This window comes from Thermobia domestica, chromosome 8 (assembly GCF_964235325.1).
Source record: "Thermobia domestica chromosome 8, izTheDome1.hap1.1, whole genome shotgun sequence".
NCBI lineage: Eukaryota > Metazoa > Arthropoda > Insecta > Zygentoma > Lepismatidae > Thermobia > Thermobia domestica.
This window is the reverse complement of record NC_137461.1, coordinates 290,988,050-291,006,532: the sequence shown is the minus strand read 5'-3', so window position 1 is coordinate 291,006,532 and position 18,483 is coordinate 290,988,050. Positions and strand designations below refer to the sequence as shown.

General features: G+C 35.1%; 1 long non-coding RNA gene across 1 annotated transcript; it reads right to left on the bottom strand.

Annotated features, from left to right (window-relative positions):
- Nucleotides 1–4,954: 4,954 nt before the first annotated feature.
- LOC145692039 (uncharacterized) lies at nt 4,955–16,770 on the bottom strand. Its single transcript, XR_014132612.1, has 3 exons — nt 16,673–16,770; nt 9,141–9,249; nt 4,955–5,478 (listed from the first exon to the last, which is right to left on the bottom strand). It is a non-coding gene; the product is annotated as an uncharacterized LOC145692039 (long non-coding RNA).
- Nucleotides 16,771–18,483: the final 1,713 nt, after the last annotated feature.

Genomic DNA, 18,483 nt, shown 5'->3' with positions numbered 1-18,483 from the left:
TTATAGACATGCGACAATAATTTTGGACATGAGTGTACTACAAATGTAACTTTCTTATTAATATAACTTTTTTTTCGAAATACGAGTAGGAATATGCACTGCTTTATAATTGCTGGGGAACACTTTTCAGCCCTATATATTAACACAATCAGGGCATAATAAGCAACTAATATATGAGTACCGATATTATGCCAGCTTTATTGACCAAATATGGCAGAAATTTGCCATCGTGGGAAAAAAAACAGGATATTAAAGCCACCAAAGAAACACATGAAGAACACTTTGGAGGGATACATACCATGCCAGTTGTCATGAATAAGGAGGGATTCTGAGAAAATACAAGGTATATGACTATCTCGGCCACCAATGTATTCTGCATATGTTTGCCACACCATTCACGAGAGAGTTAATGAGTTCCATGAATTTGTTTTACTCCTTTCCGAGGGTAGATTTCTGGTCCCGAAGAGTCAAAGGTGGTGGATTCTGCTGTGCAACCCGTCATCCAAGATCATCTCAGACATGCTCAATGAGATTCGGATCAGGGAGACATGCTCAATGAGTTTCGGATCAGGGAATATAGTGGTTAATTCATTCGATAAATATTCTTACGATCTAATGCCTCTTCAACTTGGGCTGGGCTGTTTTGTGTGGAATTAAATTGCCGTCCATGAACACCAAGTCTGAGATAACCGCGGAAAATACAAACATACATACAAAACAGACATTTACAAAACCTCTCTTTCATAGATAGATAAATAGATATCCATTGTCTGGAAAAAATCAGTCTATTCATCGTGACGCTGAATCTCTATATCTTCTGAAGAACATTTTAAGACTGTCCGAGTCATTTTCATAATATTAAGTGTTAATACAGCTCACACGTAGTGCCTTTACACTTCTTAAGATAAGAATATTGAAACTTTAATCTCTGGACTGTTACAAGCACTTGATAACAAGGTAATTTACATCGTGAATGTTTAGTCAGCAAGTTATACATGCGAAGTATTTGATGTCTTAATTTGTTTGAAATAAGCAGACATAATACATTTTTTTGTAGTGAATGAAATTCAATCCTTGTAGCAGTAATTACAGTTACTTATTTAATATATAATAACAAATCTTGATTGGTACTGATTAAGTGATGAAATTATATAGAAGAAACACTTGAATAACATATAGCAACAATGTATCACAGATCTTGATTTTTAGAACAGATTTTTTAATCACATACACACAGTTTTAATAATTTTGTTATACCAAAGGTTGGAGAAATTATTTGGTTGGTGAATCAATACATCCTTAAAAACAGTGTTCTGAAATGCGATGTTGGTGCGAATCATGGAGTAAATAATGGAAAATGCATTCTCTATATCGGGAGAGAGCATAAGTCGATTTTATGTGTTTATGTTTCACTTAATGTTTTCATTACTTGTTAAAGAGTTGATAGGAATTTTGTTTATCGTTATTGTAGAATTTGTACATGAACATGATTTCAGTGGCGGTGGCGGTAACGGCCTATTCGTCATCTGTTGGATTGACATCTTCCGCGGTAAGATGTACTTCTCATTTGATGGATCCAATGGCGTCGAAGATTTCTGTTGCTTAAAAATGTGATATAAAACATTCCCTTGCCATTCTTGTTATTCAATATTATGTATTTATGTGTAAGTTGGGATGTTAGTAAGTGTAGCTCTAATTGTATGTGTAACGTTCTGGTTGATAATTAAAGAGGCGTGCTTTTGGTTCAGATCTATGATAGTGCAGTAAGTACACCACAGCTAAGGTTTGTGTTTATTTTGTGATAAATCCCTGATGGTTCGTGATCCCTGATGAATTCGTAATTCTGTCCACCTTGACTCTGTGTTTTTCTTTGAAGTGGTCCATTAACACCAACAATATAAGAATAATTATGAAAATTACTACACCTATAACAGCATAAAGTAGGATTGATTCAAACTCCATTTCTAAAAACACACGTAATCTCACTGTGGATATATAATTTACTTAATTCTACACATATTATGTGTATAAGTTTATTAATTGATTAATATGAATTAATTTTATGGCCGAACCAATATCACTTTTGAAGTGATTGTACAATTACAATGACCAATCAATCTCCAATATTTGATATGGTTATCTCTATGTCCGAAGTCTGAAAGGAGTATTTCTTTTAATCATATGTACTAATAATAATTCCAAGTATGTTAATATGATTAATTCTGAGAATTTTATCTATCGACTAGCAGCGTTCACCCCGCTTCGCTGCGGTCACCCCGGAACGCAATAAACTTTGTTACTTAGATAATTTTTACTTTTTCGCTTTCAAGTGATATGATAAAAACCATAGAAGATTGCATTAAATGTTAACATTATATCGCCTGTCATTTATGTTAACCCGCCCCGCTTCGCTGCGGTCACCCCGGAAGTTTTCGCTTTCAAGTGATATGATAAAAACCATAGTAGATTGCAGTAAATGTTAACATTATATCGCCTGTCATTTATGTTAACCCGCCGAGTGACACGGTCATGCGGATTGCATATAAATACGTTTATTTTTACCTATGATGAACTAACAAAGGATTTGTACGTTATGGACACTTGAATGGTCAATTATCTCAAGACACTGGTAATTAAAAATTAAAGTGATATGATAAAAACCATCTAGGGTCCAAATCCTAATAACCCCCCAAAAATAAAAGAAATTGGTTCAGCCGTATTAGCGTGATGAGGTAACAAAGGATTTGTGCGTTCTCTTTTATATATATAGATTTACACCCTAAATTGCCATATATAACTACCATATTGTCACTAATATCCAAGGATGTTATAAATAGAGGATCTGCCCATATGTATCTTCATACTATTAAATCGGTGAAGCCAAAAAACAACCGAGCATCGGCACGTCTGATTGGCTACTCTCGTTTCTACAATCGTCTGATTGACTACTTTCGTTTCCGCCATGATTGTTGGCTCAAAACATTGCGATCCTATTGGGCGGAGTGGGCAGAGTAGGGGTGGCGAAACTGTGACGTATAACTTCAAGATTTTGTTGTAAGGCCAGATCCTCTATTTTATAAGATCCTTGCTACTATCATACTTTGTCAAAGTCGTATATATGGAATATAATTATGTACTATATTAACTTAAAAAATGATTCATGATTTAATTAGTTAATTAATAATAGGTTCTAATACTCAATAGTTCATTGATTTCTAATCACCGATAAACCATAATCAACCTTCGTTTTGGAAATTTGCATTTTCTTACAACTTTTCGTTTTGCTTTCATTGTTTTTATTTCTTATCCAAAAGTCATATTTACATATCTTACTGTTGTAGTTTAAGATCTCTCACGATGTTCACACTTCGTTATTCATAATGAATAGGTTTACAATAAAATGCATTTGCATATATATTGGCATTTGATTTATAATATTAATGGAATTGTTTGGAAATGTTAATTTTTCAGTCATGGCTTTGATCAAATTATATAGGACCCTACTCATATATTGCTCAGATAAAAGAATGGTTTAAGATTTTGTTGTAACTATGTATTTATCACATATTAGTGGACATTATTTTATTATATTCATTGGTGACTGTATACAGTAACGCATCGTTTTGTTAGGCAAACTCACTTTTCTCGTCGGGGATGTAGACTTACGTAGAAACAATAGAAATGGATCTTCAATATACTACACTATTACTTGCTTCTTATATGTACAGATGCAGAAAGAAATATAGTTACAAATATAAAAACTAAAAATTACCTTTATTCACGAAAACATGACTGTCCTACTCGATAATTTTTCTCGTTGCCATATGATATTATTTCAAGGAAGAAAGAAGTACATAGGAAATTCACAAGAGCTGTAGATCCCAAGTGTCTGGTACATAGTCCCTAGGATAAGCAACTTCCTATTCGACTAGGTCGAACTGAGAACTATTTGCACATAGTTATCGGAACAAATAATAAGCCACTTGTTTCCAAAATTGTCTTCACATTATTTTTCTATTCTTATATTTGTTTCTTATGAACACTGAACATGAGATAACACATCACTTCTTAAATTTCAGAAACGCGTACAAACATATGGGGTTATGAGGAACCCTCAAACAATACTTGTTTCTCCTCACTAAAAATATCATGATAAATCAGATAGTATTTTGTAATTTTAATTTTCATCTAGTTCACAATGTTCTCTAATCAGAGAAGTGAAGTTAACAACCTTGTACTGCTAACAAAGATTGTACTGAGAGATAGAAAATTAGCTTTTTTCTGTATTTTCATATGAAATAACCCAGAAAATATGCATGTCGTCGTAAAAGAATGTTTTCGTATTGAAATAAAACTCACAAGGTTGACATATTTCTGTAGTTAGAAATGTTCTTACTTAAAAAAGTACATACAAGTAACTCTAGATCAAACAGAGATATGTTATGAGCTTGAAGAGACTGTCTCGGGTAAGTCCAATAGTGTTTCTTGTAGAGGATTTGGAATTTACCTGGAAAAGGAAAATAATTGCCCTTGTTTAATTGAATTAGTGTTACTAATGCCCTCCAAAGGGATCAATTCGTTCTTAAGTTGGATGTTGAAGATTAAGAGTCTTCATCCCGGCGAAATTAAAATACCGCTAATTTTACAGTAATTATGTGACATCTTCAAATAGATAAAATATAATTAAAATGTGGAACAAGAGCGCCCTAGACAATGTTATTTTGCGTGAGGTACCGTTATCACAAGTCATCTAGTGGCTTTCCGTTTTCAGCTGTTTAGAAACGCGAAAATAAATGTGGATTTTCAAAATGGCTCGAAATCGAAAGCAGATAAGCGAGTCGTGATAACGGTTTCTCATGTAAAATGATATTGTATAGGGCGCTCTTGTTCCACATTTCGATTATCTTTTATCTATTTGAAGATATCACATAATTAATGTAAAATTAGCGGTATTTTAATTTCGCCGGGATGAAGACTCTTAATGTTTGAAAAATTATTGTCTTCATATGTTGAAGCTAAAGACTCGTATCTGGAGACGAGTTTAGTGATTAATTCTACTCGATGTTCAAGAATTATTTCCAAAACGGAGACCCTCAATCATCAATTGCATGTTTACTTTATTTAAAAAAAAAAAATAACCTTTTATTAGCGAAAGGGTTCTCCTGATCGAGCAGGAACACACAATCTTCCATTGCACCCTCCATTCAGTTCACCATTGATTCAGGAAGTCACGATAAAAAAAAAAATCAACCTATTGTCTAAACGACTAGTTTTTAGGACATGTTTAATCCACAGGAAAGTAAAAACACTCTATGTCCGTTGTTTGAAGATAGATTTACGTGTTCAATCTGGAATCCCTAGTTTACTCCATGTTTGAAAAGTAGATGAAGAAAGGCCTTAGAAATAAAAAATAGAATACTTCAACCCCACTCATCATACTGACTCCAACAAATAAAGATATGACGCCTCCAATCGACACTGAAAAATAAAGAAAAAAACACTAATTTTACACACACAAGAAAACATAAGTATTATTGTAATTGTAAGAACTACACTTGCCAAAAAATTTTTGCACCGCAGTATAACTTAGTTTAGAATGGGTAGCACAGCCTCTCACTTAAATAAGAAACTGGATCACGTTTCGAAGCGATTCCGCTATATGTCACAAGTTTGTCACATCGGTGTGAACTTATTTATTTAGTAGATTCTCCACTAACAGAAATATATAAATTCTTATTTATGTATTCACCTGATGATCCGCCAGACTTTCTCTCCCTGTTTAAAAATGGAGCCCTTGCTAAACAGTATAAGTTCGGCTATGAATAAGCTGTGTACATATGATTTGAGCTCTGTGAAAAGCCCCTTGAATAATTGAAAAGGAGACAAAATACTGGTAATGAATTACACGTTTCCATCTTGTAACAGTACATTTTCTAAGTTCTTGAGCCCATTGAAGACGTGCAGTGTTATGTGTTACATTACTAGATAATCTTTCTTGTTGTACTCACCACTAAATGCTCATAATATCAATTGTCTTTGTTATTTTAATTTGAAAGTTGGCTTGGAGAGAAATGATTCAAGAGCTGCAAGACGACGTTGAATACTACGGAAACTCGTTAAAGGTTTCTTTGAGTTTACGAATTTTGTTGGACAACATGTGATACCGTTTTACGTTCACGCGTGTGTTTGACCATTCTTGAACATTGACACATTGGACAGTCCGCTGATAAAGGAAGAAATCTGGAAATTTCGTTTACTGTTTTGGCCATGTTCAAATACAATAGTACCTTTCTAGCATTTTGGCAAATAACTTCTATAACAATAGGAATGAATCAGTATTTTATAAAAATAAACAGTCCTACCTTCTATAACAATAGAAACGAACAAATTGTCTATACTATATACACTGGCGCAAATCCCGGGGAATGAGGGGACATGTCCCTTCCAATCTTGGAACTGGGGGTACTGTCCCCCCAATAATCCGATTTGAAATGTATTTTTTTTGGGGGGGGAGAAATGTAATGATTTGTATCCGATTGCCACAAAGGAAAGTGAGATGAAATTAATGCCCCCCCCCAAATAAGCTTCAAATCTTCCCGCCTTCCAATATTGAAGACAACTCTGATCCTCCACAGCATTGTTTTTCAACTTTATAAATATTGTAAACATCGCTTAAAAAAGATTATGGAAACGGTCTTACCCGTTCCCCTCCTCTAATGTTGAAGACAGATTTGTGCCGCTGACTATAGAAATGCATTAATATTCTTTAACAACATAATAGTACTAATGTTCTATAACAGGATAAGCAGTCTGATCTTTTACAACAAAAGAATATGTCCAGTGACTTATAACAATAGAAAATAATGCATGTTGACTCTAGTAGAAGATAACTACATGTTTGCCTAGTGTTCTGGAAGAACAATGTTATCCAAGTTCATCTAAATCTCTATTCGTGTTTTTTTTTTTAAAAAAAATAATTTGTATTCGATTGTAAATACAGTGTGATTTCTCTCTACAATGTTTAATTGCATTTTTCTACCTTTAATAGTCTTTCGTCTACAATATTCACGTTCACAACTTTAGAATCATCTAACTTACAAAATAAATCAATCTTGGATTACCTTGCACGTACTGTTCTTACGTTTATGTTGTATGTATAACTCTGAAGATGTTATTTGGAATATATCGTGAAAGTAAAAGTTTATTCTAACCTGTGATATCCAAGGAATCGCGTACCACACGAAGTCGTGTTCTGAACTTCGACAATTCCAACTCAAGTGTAATGTTGACGTAAGGTGTTTTTTCTCTACTGCTGACTCTAAAGAAGGTAATAAGGAAATTCATTTTTTTGCAGAAAGATTATGTGTTATAAAATGTTTTAGACTTGCCAAATTAAAATAAACCTTTCGTATATTTTACCAATATTACAAAAATATGGGATATATACACTAGTTTCGATTCAAATTATGAAACTAAGATGCTAGTTCAGTTTCAAACTGTAGAAATTCGGTATAATACAGACATAAAAGCAGCAATGTAAAATGTTGGGAACGCTAAGTCAAGGTTGTTAGCAGTAACGAAACAAAATATCCGAAACAAAATGTCCGATTCCGAAACCTTAATAAACGTTTTAATTGAGTGACTCTGAAGCACAGAACAGAAATACAGTTCGACATATCGGTTCTGTGGACGATGCCGAAATCTGTTATTCGGTATGTTTCATGAAGAGAATAGAAATAATAATATATCGATTCTTTTGACCTAACCGAATAGGATAAATCTGTGTATTTTCAGACGAGAACCGAAATGAAATTTTGCACAATCATTTACAAACATCATCACAAGCTGTTATCATCTTGGGCAACCTTGAAATGATAATCCAAGGAAATATCTTTAGCAGTTATCTTTCCGGAAAAATAGGTTTCGACTCCGGAACCGAAACACAATACAAAATATTCACGTCAACCAGTTTTCTTTACGTATAACAACACTGCACTTAATTCACATTAGAACACGAAATCTTACTGTACTGATCTTGCTCTGATGCCTATCCACAACTGGATCAATGGGTTGTCAGAGTTGTCGTATTGAATTTCCCATACATTTATATGAAAAATACCGAACTCAGAAGCTCATGTCGTGCAAAGCTATGGAACATAGACTGTGTTGTTGTTCCAAGCTCTGCCATTTTTATTTCTTAGACAATGAGCTATTTGTTTAGATTAGACCAGTATGTGTGTGTCTGTTTGTGTGTGTGTGTGTGTGTGTACAAATCAGCTGTAGACACGAGAACTTGAAATATTATTCCCAATTGGGTTCCGCATCTTCTAAGTCCGGTCCTGTATTAAAGGTTTGTGTTCTAGCTGGACGGTATGTGTTCTACAGTGCTCTATAGTGTACGACTTTCTTGATTCAAAATTTCTGGACTCACATCTTGTAATAGTTCTAAGAATCTTTTCAAATGGAATATACAGACTAAAGAAATGTTGAAAATAAATATATTACTATCAAAGATCATCTGAGTTTCCCTTCACTCTTTATTGCTACCCATTTCCAGGATAAAACTTCTTAAACACTTGATCTGCATGGTGCCTCGATTTGAGTGTCAAAAATATATCAATAAAATATCGAAACGTGATCAATATATTGAATGTCGAAACAACGACATATAGAAATTATCAAAATATGTCAATATCGAAAAAATTCAAGTGTTCAAAGTTTAGAGATACGACATAAAAATGAAATAATTCGAACACCAAAACAGAAAACAAAAGTTTGAAATGAAACAACAGAAGTATCGAAATGCTAAGAAAATCGAAATACCTAAATATCGTAAAATTACTCAATATCAGAAAATGTTAAACATGAAAGAATCTAAAAATTTGTAAATATGGTCCGCAGTGATCAATCAATTTTCAATATCTGTATCTGGATAATTGGAAATATTAATTGAAGTGTAGTAAACCCAAATTTTCTTAACAAATCAGTAAGTAAATAAATAGCAATCTATATTAATCAGAAACATGTTCACAACTGTAAAAATATGTAACATTCTATTAAATACCATGACTTTTTGTACCATTTTAATTACAACACTTGGAGGGTAAAACACAATGGTTTCTGCCATTGTAGATACTTACATTACATTGTGCATATAGATAGGACTAATTCTGAACTGTATACAGGATGGATAACAGTCACACTTCTCATCTTGCATAGTCCCAAGGACGTCTGTGCTCTCCTTACTTCCTGTTGGATAAAACAGTTTCGTAACTATTATATCATTTTTAGTGTTTTTGTTATCAAGCAAACAAATTATATATATATATATATATATATATATATATATATATATATATATATATATATATATATATGAGGGACAAATGTTTATTTCAAAACAACCTGCTGTAAAATGTATGAAGTAGAACATGCCGGTTTTTCCATGTAGTTGCCACCGGTACACAAATATATTGTAGTGCCCGCAATTTCGCAGATTAATTTTTGCTTAATTTTTTTTTTTTTTTTTCATTTTTGTTACTGCAAGAGAATTAGTATTTCATTCACTTCTTTTTAAATACAAATTCGTGTTGAGTATTTTTGTTCTCTGTTAGCCAAAACGAAGGATTTCTTGTCTAATTGGTTCTAGTTGTTTATCTTCCTTCGCGTGACCTTAGAGTTCAACTCTCCGGTAGATAATAACATTTTCTTTGTTAACAGGAAAATGTCTGTGTTACACAGTTACACAACTCTATGTATACTATATGTATAATCTTATTATTATTATTATTATTATTATTATTATTATTATTATTATTATTATTATTAATGGTAGAGGACTTTGAAAGAAGTCCATATGATCTGTGTATCTAAAATCTTTTCGTTTTTGCTTCTAAATAGAATATTCTTTTTCTGTCCTCGAACTGCAGATGTCATATATGTTTTAACAGCGTGTTTTAAAGATAAATTATAGAAAGAAGATCCTTGTTCAAACATATATAAAATCTTTCGTGCTTAATATTTTCAAACGATACTATGTATGGTTATTGAACATCTAAATGTAAACCACTTTGCCCGAGTTTGGGGGCAACACACACAAATACACGCAGTACAGAATACAAATACATACACGCATGTACCAAACAGAATCTCTTCTTATTTAACGCTGCCCAGGCACCTGGTTCCTCCCTAGGGAACTTGTAGACTACCACGCATGTCCAACCTTTGTTCTAACGGTTCTAGTGCAATGTCTGCACATGTTACATCTATGCGCCCGACCCGTAAATTTGTGCCGACCGCAAGGCCTACCGAGTCCTTTAAAATTCCAGGTTTTTGGCTCGATCTTCGGACGTGGTCCCTTGTTTCTGGTCTCTCAAGGTCGTACTATCTAGACTGAGTCCGCAATGTCTTGGGTACGACCTAGTCCAGAAACTTCCGAGTGGTTCCTAATAATCCTTGCCGAGGCCAACGCTATCTTGTAAAACTAGAATCTTCAGGTTGGTTGTTTGCTGAGTTCCTGTTCCAGTTTATAACTTTGCCGCTCGAGTTGTAATTGGTGATTTTGCAGAAACTTTGTTGACCAATTAGGAGTATTTTGGTTAATTACTAAACTTTCTTGTGTGGGTGCCGGTCTACGCAAACGCATACCGCAGGCCCGCAACAATATGTTCAGTTGTCGTATCAGCTTCCGTATATCATTTTGAATTTTTGTTTGTTTGTTTAATCTCTTTTTTGTAAATATGTCTGCAGCCATGAAAGTGCTAATTCGTAATTCTTTGGATTGTACTAACAAATACATATTACTTTCATCTCTAAACATGTTAAATGTAAACATTCTCTTTTTTTCGTAGTACATAATTAATTTAGATATGACAAACTCATTTCTTCTGGTGTACTTTAGACAATCTTTTCATTCCTCACGAAGAATCTTTGGACATTGACACTGTCTTTTGTCAACCGAGTAATATGTCAAACTTTTGTGTAATGTTGTTTTCAATACATATCAAAGAATACCGTGTATCTCTCTCTCTTTCTTTGCCATACTCCGACTTTTGACCAATACGAAATTGGCAAGACACGATCCTATTTCCCACTTCTCGTAATCGAAATAAGAGGTGTCGTACAGCCCGGTGACGCTGTTCAGAGTTAATGCTCCATGGTTAGGTTTTGTCCTACCTAACAAAAAAAATATCCTTGGAAACTTATTTCTATTCACGCTGTTCGTAAGATATGTAGTCTTCACCAGCTTTCTGAGTTGGCTATCTTCGCATATTCGAAAATGACGCTTCAAGTAAGGGCCCTCCATTGCAGAAAAAGGGATGGAATAGAGAACAAAACTTTCATTTATAGCTCATTAAATCAGCCTTTCAGTTGCGTATTTCTTTGATTACCTCTCAACTGCCTATACTGTTGCCGCACTCGCAATTTGTCAGTGGAAGTCTGAAAAGGAAACAATCAGTGGGTGTCTTCATCACAACAAGGTAGTTATGTACCTATTCTCTCCTGGCAGTGTGTGAGTCCAGTGAGTCAATATATATACAGGGTGTTTCAAAACAACACAGACAACGTTTGGGAGGTGATTTCTGACACCAAAATAAGACAAAAAGTATAGACCATCTTGGATGCACAAATGCTTCCTTTCGGAGTTATTGGCTGCCGAAATCATGAAAAATTGAACTTTAGAGGTAAATAGATTCAAAACTGTAGGAACTACCGAAGCCGGGTCAAGACTTCCCTTAGGAAGTAATATGTATGCTATCCAAAATCCATGTTTCAAAATCCTGCAGTGCTTCCGGAACAGTTTTTATAGAGGGAGTTTGGCTACGGGCACATAATTTGAAGTACTCACCAGCTAGCTCTATAAAAATTGTTGCTGAAGTACTTTAGAATTCTGAAGCATGGGCATTTGGATAGGGCACATACTAATTCCTAAGTAAAATCTTGATCCGACTTTTTAGGTCCCATAGTTTTGGAGTTATGTACCTTTAAAGTTAATTTTTTCATTATTTTGGCAGCCAATAACTCCGAAAGGAAGCATTTGTGCACCCAAGTTGGTCTATACTTTTTGTCTTGTCTTGGTGTCAGGAATCACCTCCCAAACGTTGTCGGTGTTGTTTTGAAACACCCTGTATATATATAGAACTTACAAACGATGCAAAATTAGCTTCTTAATATTTTTTTTTAATTGGAGAGAGATGTTTCCTTCATTCATGTACATCCTAGTTTATGTTTAGTTTTATTTTTCATCTTCAGCCTTAAATTTCATGTTGCCTAGGGGAATGGTGCTTTCCATTGCTTATCCTATTTCCGTAAATCACAATGGCCACAAGCTAATCCTATATTTTAGGGCCTCCCAAGGGATTGGTGTTGAATATGCGATACTTAAATAGGTATGAAATCTTAATTTAACGTCCTGACTCAGCATATTATCAAAAGCGACTACATCGGGCATGAGTAAGATTACAGGTCAAGTGAAACAAGCATCTTGATTCCTGTAGTTTCATACCGTATCTTGTAACTAAGTAAAATATTCCAATAATGTCAGTAAACAATTAGCTGTCTGTGTATTGTAAACGGACTCCCTTATTTTGTTGTTAATAAGGTCAATATACCTACCATCAGACAGGTTAAAGACGTCAGATAATTTAGAAATGCACTTTCTTGGTAGAAACGCTTAATGAAATAAACGTAGCTAAAGCTTCTGTAATTAGAGAACACGAGACATCTCCACATAACTACAACACTACAACTTCATCGTCAACCAAATATCATTTACATAGCCATTTCATGTTGAAATATCCTAAAAATAGACCGGGAAGGACATTAGACCACATATATTTGTTAATATTTTCTATATATTGGCGCTTTTTTTATTAAAAAAAAAGAATGTATGCACGTGGTTAAGTGCTGGGAGAAGGCTGCAGAGCCTTAACTTCGCCACGTAAAAGAAGTCATAAATAAATAAATAAATAAATAAATAAATATTTGATTAATATAGACTAGTAGCAGCTCGCTCTATATTTCGGGAACACTAGCACATCATGTAATGAAATTGCTACAATGCGTGGCTAAAACAATCACAGCGCCAACTTCTATAGAACGACCAACCGCTCTCGTGGTAGTTGTTAAATTATTCGTAATGCTTGGTCTTAGAGACCGAAATGCGTCCGAAAGTTCATGGTTTGTTAAATTTATTTATTCTGTTGATGCCCAATATGGAGTTCTGACTTCGCTGTGTATTCCAAGAAACTCAGTATCCTATATCTTCCAGTACATAACCAAAGTATAGGTGTGATTTTCGAAGGAGTTACCTCAAGATATTACAGGTTCATTGTCATTCACCGTAAACTATTGGCACTGAGTTAAACTACCATATATATTAATGTCTTACAGCTATGTACTTCCACAGAGAAATCCAAAATTGCTGTTTTCCGCCACGTAATTTTAATAAAATATAATATAGAACAAAGATAACTACTGGAAAGACATTGAATAATAATTGATTCAGGAGAAATGTTCGCCTTCGACGTTAACCTTTTCGATGTCCTAATTGTCCATTGTAACATTGGCAGCTTCAGCAGTCACCTTGAATAATTGGATTACTGATTCATGACCAATCGATTCCTTGCAAAATTTTTATCCTTTATGGTCTTTATGTTTTATGTTTACATGGTATTCGAGTGTGACAAACCAGCCTATAGGCGTACTGCTATTGTCGCAGCCATATATACATTCTACCACTCTCATTCTTACCATCTTAACGTAGTTCCCTGCACGCAAGCAATTGCATTGCGAATTTAATTTAATCCCACGGTAATAATTTATTCATTGTATGACCTTCACTCCGAGGTTTTTCTGGTAGCCAATCTGCTTCAGTTTTTACAATCTACTTCAGCCACAATTGTTGACCGCCGAGTCAAGATTTTTAAAATCAAGTTTAGAAGAACTGTTAAACTTGAGATTCTTCTCCAGCTTTGGTATATGGATTGTTCCTGCCACATTGAAGAGTTTGTAGATGCCATGTTCTCCTTCCTGTTGGAACATGAGAAACGAGTGACTGTAGGACGTCGAGGACAAAGCTGACTTTGTATTTTAAAAAAAGTTTCATGGCGACCTTTTAGCCAGACGTGGTCACCAGACGTTTCCTTTCTGACATCACATACGAATCGAGAACAAAATCGTTGGCGGAGACATGTTTGAGGAACTTGATTAGAATGGTTTGGTACAGTACGGATTTTCTCTGTCTGTGTGCCTGTGACTGCAACACTGAACTTAATCTGAAGTCTTTATTGGATGATATGAAAACATTTAACGATTTGTTGCAATCTCCGTTTAAGCTTTCTTTTTACCTGAATTAGCTGCTACCACTAAGTATCAACTTCCTTTCCATTTTCACCGAATATAAAATTACTTCCCTCTTGTAGCTCCTATTAAACGTTGCTTACCGCAGGCTGCAGAAGAAGCAGTATGTTAGCGCGAACACAAAACTGCTAAGAAACCATGGGTTACAGAGCAGATGTTGCAAAAAATGAGGGAGAGGAAGATGTGGAAACAGGTTGATACAGAAGAGGGCAGAAAGATGTACAGAAAGTTAAATAATGAATTACGAAGAGAAACAGACAGAGCGAGGGAAGCGTTTTACAAAAGAAAATGCTAGGACATAGAAGAATTAGAAAGAATTGGGAAATATGAGGAAATGTACAAGGAGGTGAAATCTATGGAATTTCGGAGGAAACAAGGCGGTATTATGATGGCAGTAGAAAATAAGAATGGGAAGGTAGTCAGCGAGAGAAGTGAGGTCATAAGAAGACGGAAAGAATACGTGGAAGATTTATATAAGAGTAATGATAGACCGTGTAGCCTAAATGTTGAAGTAGAAAATGAAGTAAACGAGGATGATAAAGGATTTAGTATTCTTCGGGATGAATTTGAAAAGGCTATATTCGAGATTAGGAATGGAAAGGCAACCGGAATAGATAGCATACCAATCGAATTCATTAAAAATATAGGAGACAAGGGAAAGAAAGAATTGTTGCGACTATGCAATAAAATATATGAAACAGGAGAATGGCCAAAAGACTTTCTGAAAACGATCATGATACCGATGGCTAAGAAATCGAACCCAAAGAGATGTGAGGACTATAGAACTATTAGTCTCATATCTCATTCAGCTAAAATTCTGCTCCGAATACTGAACAGAAGGTTATATGAAAGAACAAATAAAGAAGTTGAGGAGGAGCAGTTCGGGTTCAGAAGAGGCAAGGGCACAAGAGATGCAATTGGATTATTAAGGGCGATCGGTGAAAGATTTAAAGAAAAAGGGAAAGAGGTGTATGTTGTATTTATTGATCTAGAAAAGGCTTTTGGCCGCGTGAATTGGGAATTGTTGTTGGGAGTTCTAACGAAGATAGGGTTGGAATGGAAAGATAGAAGACTCATAAGAAACTTATACATGAACCAACAAGTAAGTGTGAGGATAGGGGAAGAAATGACGGAAGAGAGTGCAATTGGCAGGAGAGTTTGACAAGGATGCTGCCTCTCGCCACCACTATTTAATGTCTATCTAGAAGATATAGTGAAAAAGAGCCTACATGATGATGATGGTATTTCGGTAGGAGGTAGAATGATTAGATGCATAAGATTTGCAGACGATATGGCGCTTCTTGCAGAATCTGAAAAGAAAATCAATAAAATGTTAGAAAAATGAGAAAGGGCTTTGAAGGATATGGGATGAAAATAAATGTTAGAAAGACAAAAACCATAGTGATTGGAACGAAGGGGTCTGTGTCAAATATAAAAGTAGGAGGGGAGAAATTAGAACAAGTGAATAGTTTTCGATACCTGGGTAGTATTCTTAGCAATGACATGAAGTGCGAACGTGAAATAAAAGCAAGGATAGGAATGGCGAAAGAAGCCTTTTGGAGGAAGAAAAGTCTGTTTTGTGGGACCTTGAATAAAGAGTTGAGAAAAAGACTCATAAAATGCTTCGTGTGGAGTGTTGTACTGTATGGGGCGGAAACGTGGACATTACGTAAAGGTGATGAAAATCGACTGGAAGCCTTCGAAATGTGGGTGTGGAGAAGAATGGAAAGAATTAGTTGGGTCGAGCGGAAAACGAATGAGAGAGTGTTAGAAATGGTGGGTGAGAAAAGAACACTTTTAGATATTATTAGGAAGAGGAAGAGAAACTGGTTGGGATATGGCCTAAGAAGAGATTGTATCATGAGGGACGTCCTAGAAGATATGGTGGCGGGAAAGAGAGGGAGGGGGCGAAGGAGACTACAATTAATGGATGATATTAAAACAGAAAGATCATACGCGAAGACGAAGAGGTTAGCGGAGGACCGTGGAGCATGGAAGCTTCTCAGCTGCGGCAAGTGACCTGCCAATAAAGGCAGAATACCTATGATGATGTTGCTCCTAGAACCCTTTAATTTATTCTTGTAATCAAGTAGCGGAACGTCTCCGTATTGATTTATAGTGAGTTCAGCCAAATCTTAGTAGTAATATTTCTGGTAATTTATAACTGAAACAACCCATTGTTAGGCCTTTACATTGCTGCGTCTTTGTTTACATTAATGAAGCCCAACTTTCTATCCCATAACATTTTGCTCAAATTTCAAAGGTGCATAAGTTTACTTGATTTAAAATACATAGAATGCATATTACTTACTCATCTTCTCGACGCACTCCAGTCCTTGTTCATCGCATAGTCTCTGGTAACCTGAAAATAGATATTTTGGATTCAAATCATCCAAGAACTGTGTACAGTGTCTCCATGATAATCAACTGAACACGATCTAACTGTAATCAATATGAACAGAAACATTATTACTAACAATAGACGGTATATCATATCCTTAAATTGTTATAGGAAAAAAATACGTTTTATCAGCTGAGTATCTGTAAAACTCCAAGCAGTAGAGAAAACGTATCATATCACCAAAATTAGACAGATTTTGACTGTAATCTTTCTTGTCAGAATCATCTCGTAAGTAAACAACTGATATTTACGAGAGTTGTAACGTGGAGAATTATTTGAAGTAAATATCTGTGTAAAACTTAGAATGCATGGACGAAGTAAATATCAAGAAAAGTACGTTTCTGGCAAGCCGCTAATTTAAATTCATTAAAGATGGCATATTATTTTATAATAAAAACTACTCGAGGTTGTGATCCTCAAATAGCCTTCGAGGTATTAGGCTACACTAAACACGCAATTAATTTTGCATAATTGATTTTGTTGGTTTAATCTTCTATTTCAGTACTAAGGCAAATTGGAGTGGAGATTAGTTGAAGTGGAATCCTAATCACCGTAATGAATTCACATTCAATACTTTCCTATCGGGAATCGAACCCAGCACGATGTGTACTACAGACTACCATCTACACCATACTAACCGCTAGATCAGAATGGAGGGCTATAAGCAATAGTTGGATACTAATCTTCAGCAGTCAGATTATGATTAGATACCGCGTAAGCAAAGTGTTTTAGAGTGAAATTTTCGTAAATAATAACAGAAACGTATTAACATTAACTGTCCAAAGAAAAGGAGGGTGCAACCAAGGATGTTATAAATAGAGGATCTGTCCACATGTATCTTCATCCTATTAAATTGATGAAGCCAAAAAACAATCGAGCATCGGCACGTCTGATTAGCTACTCTCGTATCTGCCATCGTCTGATTGGCTACTTTCGTTTCCGCCATGATTGTTGGCTCAAAACATTGTGATCTTATTGGGCGGAGTGGGCAGAGTAGGGGTGACGAAACTGTGACGTATGGCTTCAAGATTTTGTTGTAAGGGCAGATCCCCTATTTTATAAGATCCTTGGTTGCAACGGAGATTCAATGTGATAGTTCACATTTATTTTTTTTGTGAACTTGTAGCTCTGTATTAGCTTGTGCTACTTTGCTACTTCATGAACAACTGTACCCGAGTGCTCTTTGATACTCACTCGGTATACTTCTTTCCGTTATATGTATACATCATTGCCTTTCACTTATTTCACTTACCAACGTCTAAATGACATAATAACGGAACTCTTAACTTCAAGGTTTCATTTCCATCTCAGCTTTTCTTCAATCTATTATTGTCCCCGAAACATTTTGTTCAATCTATTGTTTGTTATGGACGCCTTACCTTTTATTAGCAACAGAAAATTAATTTTTATAATTCCATAGTACATTACATTTTCAGTGTTGCATGTAGTATTAAGTCTACAGAAACCCAATCCAAAAACTATTATACCATTGTATTGTACAGCGGGGGACACTTCTAAATGGTACACCTTAGCCGTAAATCTCCATATGGCTGTACCATTTAGAAGTGTCCCCCGCTGTACCAATTAAAGGACTTGGATAGCATATTGACGTGAGTAAACAATGTATACGTAACACTAAATAGTTGTCGGTCTGGGAAACACAAGTTCGTTTGCCGGTGGGACTTCGTATGACTCAGATCGTACTTTTAACTTCAGATTCA